Raw genomic sequence first — 9,416 nt, forward strand, 5'->3', positions numbered from 1 at the left:
TAGTTAGGTTTCAGTAGTTCTAAGTTCTAGGGGACTGATGACCTCAGATGTTAAGTCCCAAGGTGCTCAGAGCCATTTGAACCATTTGATTCCTCATCCACCCTGTTGACCCCAATTGACTATTTTTCATACGGGACGAAAAAGCTGGAGGATCGCTGGTGCAAGTGTACATCCCTCAAAGGAGACTATGTAGAGAAGTAAGGTGAGTTGTTTACGAAACAAATATTTCTTCTTCTTCTTCTTCTTCTTTTTTTCCGGGCTTATCAAAGCAGCTTCGTAATTCTAATTAACTAGTGCATAAACTATAAATTATGACGTCATTTGAATAAAATGTGCAGCAGTAAAATTTACGACAGTATAGCAACACTAACGTTTCTCCATCATTTGGTGTTCTAGGGTTAGTTACAGTAGCAAACTGGAAATAACGTCTACCACGACTAGCTCATTTTTCAGTCACATGCACACTTTCCTATTGCAAAAGTGTGTGTCTCTGCGGGACAATGGTTTTCAGTACAGAAAGGGTAATCGTTGTGTGTGTGTGTGTGTGTGTGTGCATATGTCAAATAGCAGATACCCCGTTTTACCCAGATATGAGCGACACGTGTCGTCGGATACCCCGCCCCCCCCCCCCCTTTCCCCCAGGGACCGCCCGCAGCCAATAGGCAGATCGGACAACAGTGACATGGATGGCGCGGCGCGACAGACGCGAAACGTGATAACCGATATGTCGCGCCCAGCGGAAATGACGCGCGCGGCCTAACTGCCTGTGCATCTCCTCGTTGGCGGGTCGCCGTAAACTCATTAGCCCGCGCTCTGCCGAACTCCGTTCTTGACCGACGAACACTCACAGTGGCGTACGAGCAGTTGTCTGTGTATCGAGGGGACAATACTCCGGCGGCCGTTCTGTTTTTACCACACTACGCGCGGGGCGTACATTTGGGTAGCGTAGCAAAGTGTAACTACAGAAAGATATGGATCTGCTATAGTTCAATTCTTTTATCTTGGCGGATCGCGCATGCCCGCCCAGACGCGGGAGATTGCTGCGTTGCCAGTTGCACACGCCAAGAGAAGCAGCGCCATAGTATAGTATAGTTTAGTTCGCAAAGTTATGTTTAGAGGGGAGCGCGCAGTTGATGAAGTAAAGCCACCACGGCCGCATTGACCCTTTCGCTGCTACAGAGACGTGCTCCCCGCATTCCGCGCTGTGCGCGATTTTGTCATCACTGCACTGCTCGCCTGTGCAGACACACGGTGTTTCGACTGCTTTGACACACTTTATCATTCGATTTCGTAAAAACTATTTGGCCCAAAAATTTGATTGTTTACACATCTTCAAGACTGATACCTTCCCCCCATAAATGACTTAATTTTATTTCGATGTTCAATGCAGTTATTGTGCAGCATTAAATGTAGTAAAACATTGCACGAAATTTTGGAGAGTTTGCAGAGGTAAAAGTCCATAGCGTATACTTTCCGTATGGTCGATTTTAGTTGCCACTAGAAATTTCAAAAAATTACATTCAAACGAATAAAATTCATGAAGTGAGACACTTCGATATTGTTTTTAAGTAAACAAAATATTGAGGACCAAACAATATTTGAACTCAGAAACTTTCGCTTAGCAGTCGAATACTTTAACCATTACGGTAATGCAACTCGTCGCTCAACAGATTTCCTGGAGGACTTGAAATATCACGCAAAATATCGACAAACACTGTTGGTATGACTATGAATTACTCTCGTTTCGTCGACGTACAATAGCAATTAAACAATTACCGCTGTTCTTTATTGCGAAAAAGCGGTCCGTGAGAATGATACAAACACCTTTCCTTGCTATCGCCTGAATTAGGACGCCTATTGCTTGTTTGGTTTAATTAATTAATAAAATATGAAGCAACTGGTATAAAGAATGCTTTTTCCAAACTTTCTATAAAAGGAAGTCTGCTATCAAGACATTGCTTTTGTTCAATTAATTTATTTATGACTGAACGTTTCTAAAACTGAAGACACTCGACCGTGTTCTGCACTGCAGTCATGCTCTGGCAACGTCGTTCTCTGTTCATTGGCTGACTGTGTTTTGTGACGTCAGATGCGCAGAACGAACCTAAACTCGGCCGCCGTCGTAAATGACGCGCAATTTAGCTGACTATCAGTTTAGCTTTAGGAAATGTAACGGCACCAGAAAGGCAATTTTGACTTTGCGTGTGATAATGGAACCACGGCTTAGGATTAATCGGGACATTGTGATACGATTTGTCACCCTGAAAAATCGTTCTGCAGTGTAAAATGGTGCAAGATATTCAAAATGCTCAGTGAAACAGCTGTGAGACGAGTAATATATAATCCGCACAAGAACCAAGAGGAAAGAAATAAGAATGGAAGATCTAAAACGGATGAATGACAGGGAGGCGATTTTTGCCCTTACTGTTCAACCTATACATCAAATAAGCAAAGCTAGAAATAAAAGAATTTATAGCACATCATGTTACGAACCCTCCCAAGACGACCAGGTACCATGACGAGCGTGTGGCCGGCTGCGCAAGGTCGGAAACAATGGGTAGATCGAAAAGTCATTCATGAATATGAAATCAGGTGACAGATTCGGTACCTTTTGATGAGGAACAAACCGCTGCTCTATCTATAACTTGTGTATCAGTTTTGTTTCGAAGTATCTAAAGAGTCATCCTTGAATTAAAGAAGGGAAAGAAGACTTATGACAACAATTCCCTACATACAGAGGGCCCGCATCTCGTGGTCGTGCGGTAGCGTTCTCGCTTCCCACGCCCGGGTTCCCGGGTTCGATTCCCGGCGGGGTCAGGGATTTTCTCTGCCTCGTGATGGCTGGGTGTTGTGTGATGTCTTTAGGTTAGTTAGGTTTAAGTAGTTCTAAGTTCTAGGGGACTGATGCCCATAGATGTTAAGTCCCATAGTGCTCAGAGCCACATACAGAGGACGCGAAATCTGTAAATCGATTTCGGCTGCCGTAATTAATAAATTTTTCAATATGGCGGCGGCCGTTAAAAAACGCTGCAAGCTTAAAAGGTGAGTCTCCCTGGTCTTGGGACGTTCACAAACACAGGAAAACCCGACGATACAGCGGCCACGGTTGCGCCAGGTTGGGAAGCCTCTGGAGTAGAAAGGAAGCGACCAGTTCAGTGGCCCAGCAGGCGATAACTAACTGCTTTAACACCAAGCAAGTTAGCGCCAGAACTACTTTCTCCACCCTTAGGTACACTAGCGCGAGGTGCCGACCAGTTAACAAAACCCCTGATCATCTCATGCCTATAGCACATTCACATATCAGAAGAAGAACAGCAGCAGAAAAAGAGAAGCGGAAACAGAACCAAAACATCCCTTGTTCGGATGTGAATACCAACATCCAAGATTGAGATCAAGAAAGAGTTTCCTCCGTTCAACAGAACCACGTCAAACGTCACCTGCAAATCGTCGAATACAGCTTTGTCGTGACTCGCCATCAAAGAGTTACTGGCTCCCATATAAAACATGGAAGGTCCTCAACAGGCTGAGAACTGATGTATCACGATGCAAGGTCAATTTGAATAAATGGGATTCCCTCCAGGAGATGAACTATGCGAATGTGGCGAACAGCAAGATCATTAACACCTGCTCAACTGTAGAACCCTCCCAGCCCCATGCCCCATGGACTATCTGGTTATCGCCAATGATACAGCAGTTCAAACGACGGAATTTTGGATGTCATATGGAATTTAATCATGTACTTACACTGTTTGTAAATTGATGTCATATGGGGCTTAAACATGTGCTTATATTGCTTGTAAATTGCTGTCTATCGGCTATATATATGTGTTATGTTCTGGACACGAGTAAATAAATAAATCACCGCTCCGGGCCGTTTTATACAACGTCTTGGAAGATCCATCAACTTCCGTCTCGCTCGCGACCGTGTCTTGTCTAGAGGTACGTGCCGCCATCCTGCGGTGAAGTTACTTCGGGCACAGCCTGTTAATGATGCTCGGATTCGATCGCCGTTTCGACCGTTTGGTGGTCGCGAGTATTTCGTGACTCTACGGGAGAGCAGCAGCGCCAGCCATGCGCTGAGGTTCACCGAAGACTGCCACATGCTTTTCGTTCTCACGGTTCAGTAGTCTCTATCCCAAGCGTTCTCAGTTAAACTTGTGCAGTTACAGGTGAACGCTATTTCTCTATGTCGTTCTGTGATTGCTTTTATGTTCACGCAGACTGCGCTCGGCCAACAGTACCTTGTTCTGCACTGATTTCAGAATATTTGTCGTTGTTTTATTTCAAAATCTTTTATGTATTCTAAGTAGCCTGTTTATATGTTTGTATGTTGGCAGCGCTATAGACTGTATTAATATCGCTGACAGCGCTCTGGGCCCTCGTTATGAGACTCTGTGGTTGGACGGACTAGCAGTAAGCAATTAGCGAGCGGCGGCTTGGACATGTGTCCTTCATAGAGACTCAGTGTTGGTAAGATATGCATTGCAAAATGAAGATGGATGTTGTTGGTAATGTTTGGGTAGTGGAATTATTGGCGGATATATAGTTTTTAGAAATGGATGTCACATGAATAAGGTAAAAACTGCTAAATACATTTTTTGCTCTTCAACAAAATCTTGTATATTGTGGGTAATAAATGAATAGGTTAAGTTTGAGGTGTCATTGTCAGAGAAAATTCCGTAGGTCAGTACTGAAATGATAAAAAAGCAACGAGACAGTAGTTTCAGTTTCATTCAGCAGTTTAGGTAAACACAAAGAAATTTCACCTGCTTAGTTATTTCAGTGGACAGACACAAAGAAGTTTCTGTATAAGTATTGCGATTTCTACCACCTTTCCGCAGTATCCATTCAAGTGAGAGGCTCCCTGAAAGTAGGGTAGTGGTCCATGCCTTCCCACGGTTTGATACTGGGTAGAATATTGAGATTCCCACTGTCTATCAATACTCATCTCGCCCTCTAGATCCGACTAGCTCTTATCTTTTGTGACGCTTTGGATACGAGACAGTGGCAGACAGTTTAGGTGACTTGACGTAAATTATTCAGTAGTAGGGCTGAAATACATGGTGAAATTAGAATCATATTAATACCGTCAGCTTCCGACGGGCGTTGATATATATCAACGGGGACAGGTGGAAATGTGTGCCCCGACCGGGACTCGAACCCGGGATCTCCTGCTTACATGGCAGACGCTCTATCCATCTGAGCTACCGAGGGCACAGAGGATAGCTCGACTGCAGGGATTATCTCGCGCACGCCTCCCGCGAGACCCACATTCTCACCTTGTATGTCCATACACTACATATTTAGTGTCCCACCCCATCACACTCATCACTCGTGGAAGACATTCTTTGTAAGTCCCGTAAGCGTTCGGGGAATATGTGTGCATCTGCACAGAAGAAGAAGGTCATAGCCGGTATTGCCAGAACTATATACTTATATGGATATGGTGTCTGCTCTTTCTGATATGTCCGAAAGAACAGACACCATATCCATATAAGAAATACACTCCTGGAAATTGAAATAAGAACACCGTGAATTCATTGTCCCAGGAAGGGGAAACTTTATTGACACATTCCTGGGGTCAGATACATCACATGATCACACTGACAGAACCACAGGCACATAGACACAGGCAACAGAGCATGCACAATGTCGGCACTAGTACAGTGTATATCCACCTTTCGCAGCAATGCAGGCTGCTATTCTCCCATGGAGACGATCGTAGAGATGCTGGATGTAGTCCTGTGGAACGGCTTGCCATGCCATTTCCACCTGGCGCCTCAGTTGGACCAGCGTTCGTGCTGCACGTGCAGACCGCGTGAGACGACGCTTCATCCAGTCCCAAACCTGCTCAATGGGAGACAGATCCGGAGATCTTGCTGGCCAGGGTAGTTGACTTACACCTTCTAGAGCACGTTGGGTGGCACGGGATACATGCGGACGTGCATTGTCCTGTTGGAACAGCAAGTTCCCTTGCCGGTCTAGGAATGGTAGAACGATGGGTTCGATGACGGTTTGGATGTACCGTGCACTATTCAGTGTCCCCTCGACGATCACCAGTGGTGTACGGCCAGTGTAGGAGATCGCTCCCCACACCATGATGCCGGGTGTTGGCCCTGTGTGCCTCGGTCGTATGCAGTCCTGATTGTGGCGCTCACCTACACGGCGCCAAACACGCATACGACCATCATTGGCACCAAGGGAGAAGCGACTCTCATCGCTGAACACGACACGTCTCCATTCGTCCCTCCATTCACGCCTGTCGCGACACCACTGGAGGTGGGCTGCACGATGTTGGGGCGTGAGCGGAAGACGGCCTAACGGTGTGCGGGACCGTAGCCCAGCTTCATGGAGACGGTTGCGAATGGTCCTCGCCGATACCCCAGGAGCAACAGTGTCCCTAATCTGCTGGGAAGTGGCGGTGCGGTCCCCTACGGCACTGCGTAGGATCCTACGGTCTTGGCGTGCATCCGTGCGTCGCTGCGGTCCGGTCCCAGGTCGACGGGCACGTGCACCTTCCGCCGACCACTGGCGACAACATCGATGTACTGTGGAGACCTCACGCCCCACGTGTTGAGCAATTCGGCGGTACGTCCACCCGGCCTCCCGCATGCCCACTATACGCCCTCGCTCAAAGTCCGTCAACTGCACATACGGTTCACGTCCACGCTGTCGCGGCATGCTACCAGTGTTAAAGACTGCGATGGAGCTCCGTATGCCACGGCAAACTGGCTGACACTGACGGCGGCGGTGCACAAATGCTGCGCAGCTAGCGCCATTCGACGGCCAACACCGCGGTTCCTGGTGTGTCCGCTGTGCCGTGCGTGTGATCATTGCTTGTACAGCCCTCTCGCAGTGTTCGGAGCAAGTATGGTGGGTCTGACACACCGGTGTCAATATGTTCTTTTTTCCATTTCCAGGAGTGTACATGGTGGCTGTATATCAGTGATAAGATTCGTTGCTATCGTCAACGAAAGTGAGGAAGAAATTCATGTCCTGTTGGTTGGAATGAACAGTTTAATAAGCGCGCAGTGTGGCTTGAGAAGAAATCGCACAGGATCTAAAGCAGGAGTAGCAAAATGAAACTAGCGATAAACTTAACATGTACACTGGGGACTTCGAAGTAGCCGGAGTGAAGTATTTCTTCTACCTTTCAAAGCAAAATAACGAATGAAGGCAGACCAGTACAAGCAAAGAAGGCGTTCCTGGCCAACAGAAGTTGCTGCTATCAAACTTTGGCGAGCATCTGAACTACAGGTGCTGCGCGTGATAGATTCGTAGGCACGTCTGTATAGCTATACTCGAAAAATAGACGTCTACCCGCGAAGTAGTATAAAATCTTGGATTGATCCAACCAACAGTCTGTTTGCAGTCGTCAGGTATCGAGTAGAAATGACTGTAGTGCCAGGCTATTAGTTCCAACTGCTGAGCCGAAATCAGCAAGTTTCTGCAGGAATAGCAAATGATAGCATGCATGGTCATCAGGGGATTTCTGTTGGAGTACTAAGTTCGCCAGCACTTCACTGATATTTTCTCCTCCAAGAAAATGGAAAGTATGACAGTGTCAAGTGATCAATCATTCTGTTTGGTAAGGTGATCATTATTCTTTGATCTCTCAATGAAATGTAAACTTTACAAGATTGTGAAGATCATCAAGTTATACGAGTTCCGACACCAGAAAGAAATGTCTTCGATAAACACATTCACCGTTAGCAGTTAGTTCTGGCAGTTGAAATGCGCAATAGTTCTTGTACTTAAGATTATCCCCGTAATGAAATACATTTATCGTCACCAAAAAGCCATAAAGCGAATGGAATCATGAAAAATAATGTTCTCAGCGGAATCTGCGAGGTAAGGAATATGCAAAAGAACATGGGACTTTTTTTTGTTGAGACATCCGCCTACTGACTGGTTTGATGCGGCCAGCCACGAATTCCTCTCCCGTGCCAACCTCCTCATCTCAGAGTAGCGCTTGCAAAGTACGTCCTCAATTCTTTGCTGCATGTATTCCAATTCCTGTCTTCCTCTACAGGTTTTACCCCCTACAGCTCTCTTTAGTATCACGGAAGTTATTCCGTCATCTCTTAACAAATGTCCTACTGTCCTGTCCCTTCTTCTTGGCAGTGTTTGCCATATGTTCCTTTTCTCGCTGATTCTGCATAGAACCTCCTCATTGCATACCTTATCGGTTCGCCAAATTTTCAACGTTGTTGTACAGATCTCAATTATTTCTGTTCCGTTCTGTTCAGATTTTCCCATAGTCAATGTTTCATTACCACACAATTCTGTGCTGCAGACTTACGTTCTTAGAAACTTCTTCCTCAAATTAAGACCTGTGTTACGTACTAGTAGGCCTCTCTTTATTGCCTGTCAGCTTGTTTTTATGTCTTCGTTACTCCGTCCCTCATGGGTCATTTTGCTGCCTAAGTAGCAGATTTCCTTAACTTAGTCTACTTCGTGATCACCAATCCTGATGTTAAGTTTCTCGCTGCTTTCATTTCTGCTACTTCTCATTATTTCCTGCTTTCTTCGATGTATTGTCAGCCCATATTCTACACTCATTAGAATGTTCATTCATTCCGCAGGTCCAGTAATTCTTCTTCACTTAACGACCTACATGACACGTTGTACAGGCGTATTCAGTAATTCACTTCACTGAAGACATTTGATGTGTCAGAAGGTATTATGTTTCTTACAAACAACAGATACAGTTATGAATTGCGGAATAGGGTTAAAGTGATGTAAGTCAAGGATAATGGGAAAAGGGAATTATGAAGCTATTTTATCGCGTTTCAATCAGTTTTAATGAAATATTTATCATACAGAGAAGTTACTTCCAAAAGAACAATGTCACGAAAATGTAATTTGTCACCGAAAGCAATAGGTCCTAATCGTTTAGCACCTCGTTGAAACACTAAACCAACAGTGTAAAGCTGAAGCTTTTCATGAGAACTGTGGAGGAGCGATCTCTACGTCTTTTAAAGGAACTTGACCTTTGCAACAATGCCATTCGGTTGCGCTATGTGTTTCGAGTGAGTAGGTATCAGGACGTGCTTCACTCGTCATGTAAATGTAAATATTGACATAATTATGCACTTTTACTATATATTGTGGATTTTAACAACTGACAAGTTTCAGAGGAGCGCTTCATATGTACACATACCAAGTTACAGAAGGTGCATTTTAATTGTGAATATTTTTTATACGTATGACAAACCTTGTTTGTAATTTTATTTTTGACAAATCTCTGTCGAATGTGCAATATACCCTCCACTAAAATGTTAACATGTCGTGCTTAATGTATGCACAATTGAACGTGGTGCACTACCGAAGAATCTTTTAATGATCTGAAGACGACAGTCGTACCTGTCGATGTCTGTCAATAAAAAATAGCTTTATTATAGAAAAAAATTCTT

The 9,416-nt window shown here is 45.0% G+C and overlaps 1 non-coding gene across 1 annotated transcript; it reads right to left on the bottom strand.

Annotated features, from left to right (window-relative positions):
* Positions 1 to 5,140: 5,140 nt before the first annotated feature.
* On the bottom strand, positions 5,141 to 5,215 carry Trnat-ugu (transfer RNA threonine (anticodon UGU)). The gene has a single exon. It is a non-coding gene; the product is annotated as a tRNA-Thr (tRNA).
* Between the last annotated feature and the right edge of the window lie 4,201 nt (positions 5,216 to 9,416).

This window comes from Schistocerca nitens, chromosome 1 (genome assembly GCF_023898315.1).
Source record: "Schistocerca nitens isolate TAMUIC-IGC-003100 chromosome 1, iqSchNite1.1, whole genome shotgun sequence".
Classification (NCBI taxonomy): Eukaryota; Metazoa; Arthropoda; class Insecta; order Orthoptera; family Acrididae; genus Schistocerca; species Schistocerca nitens.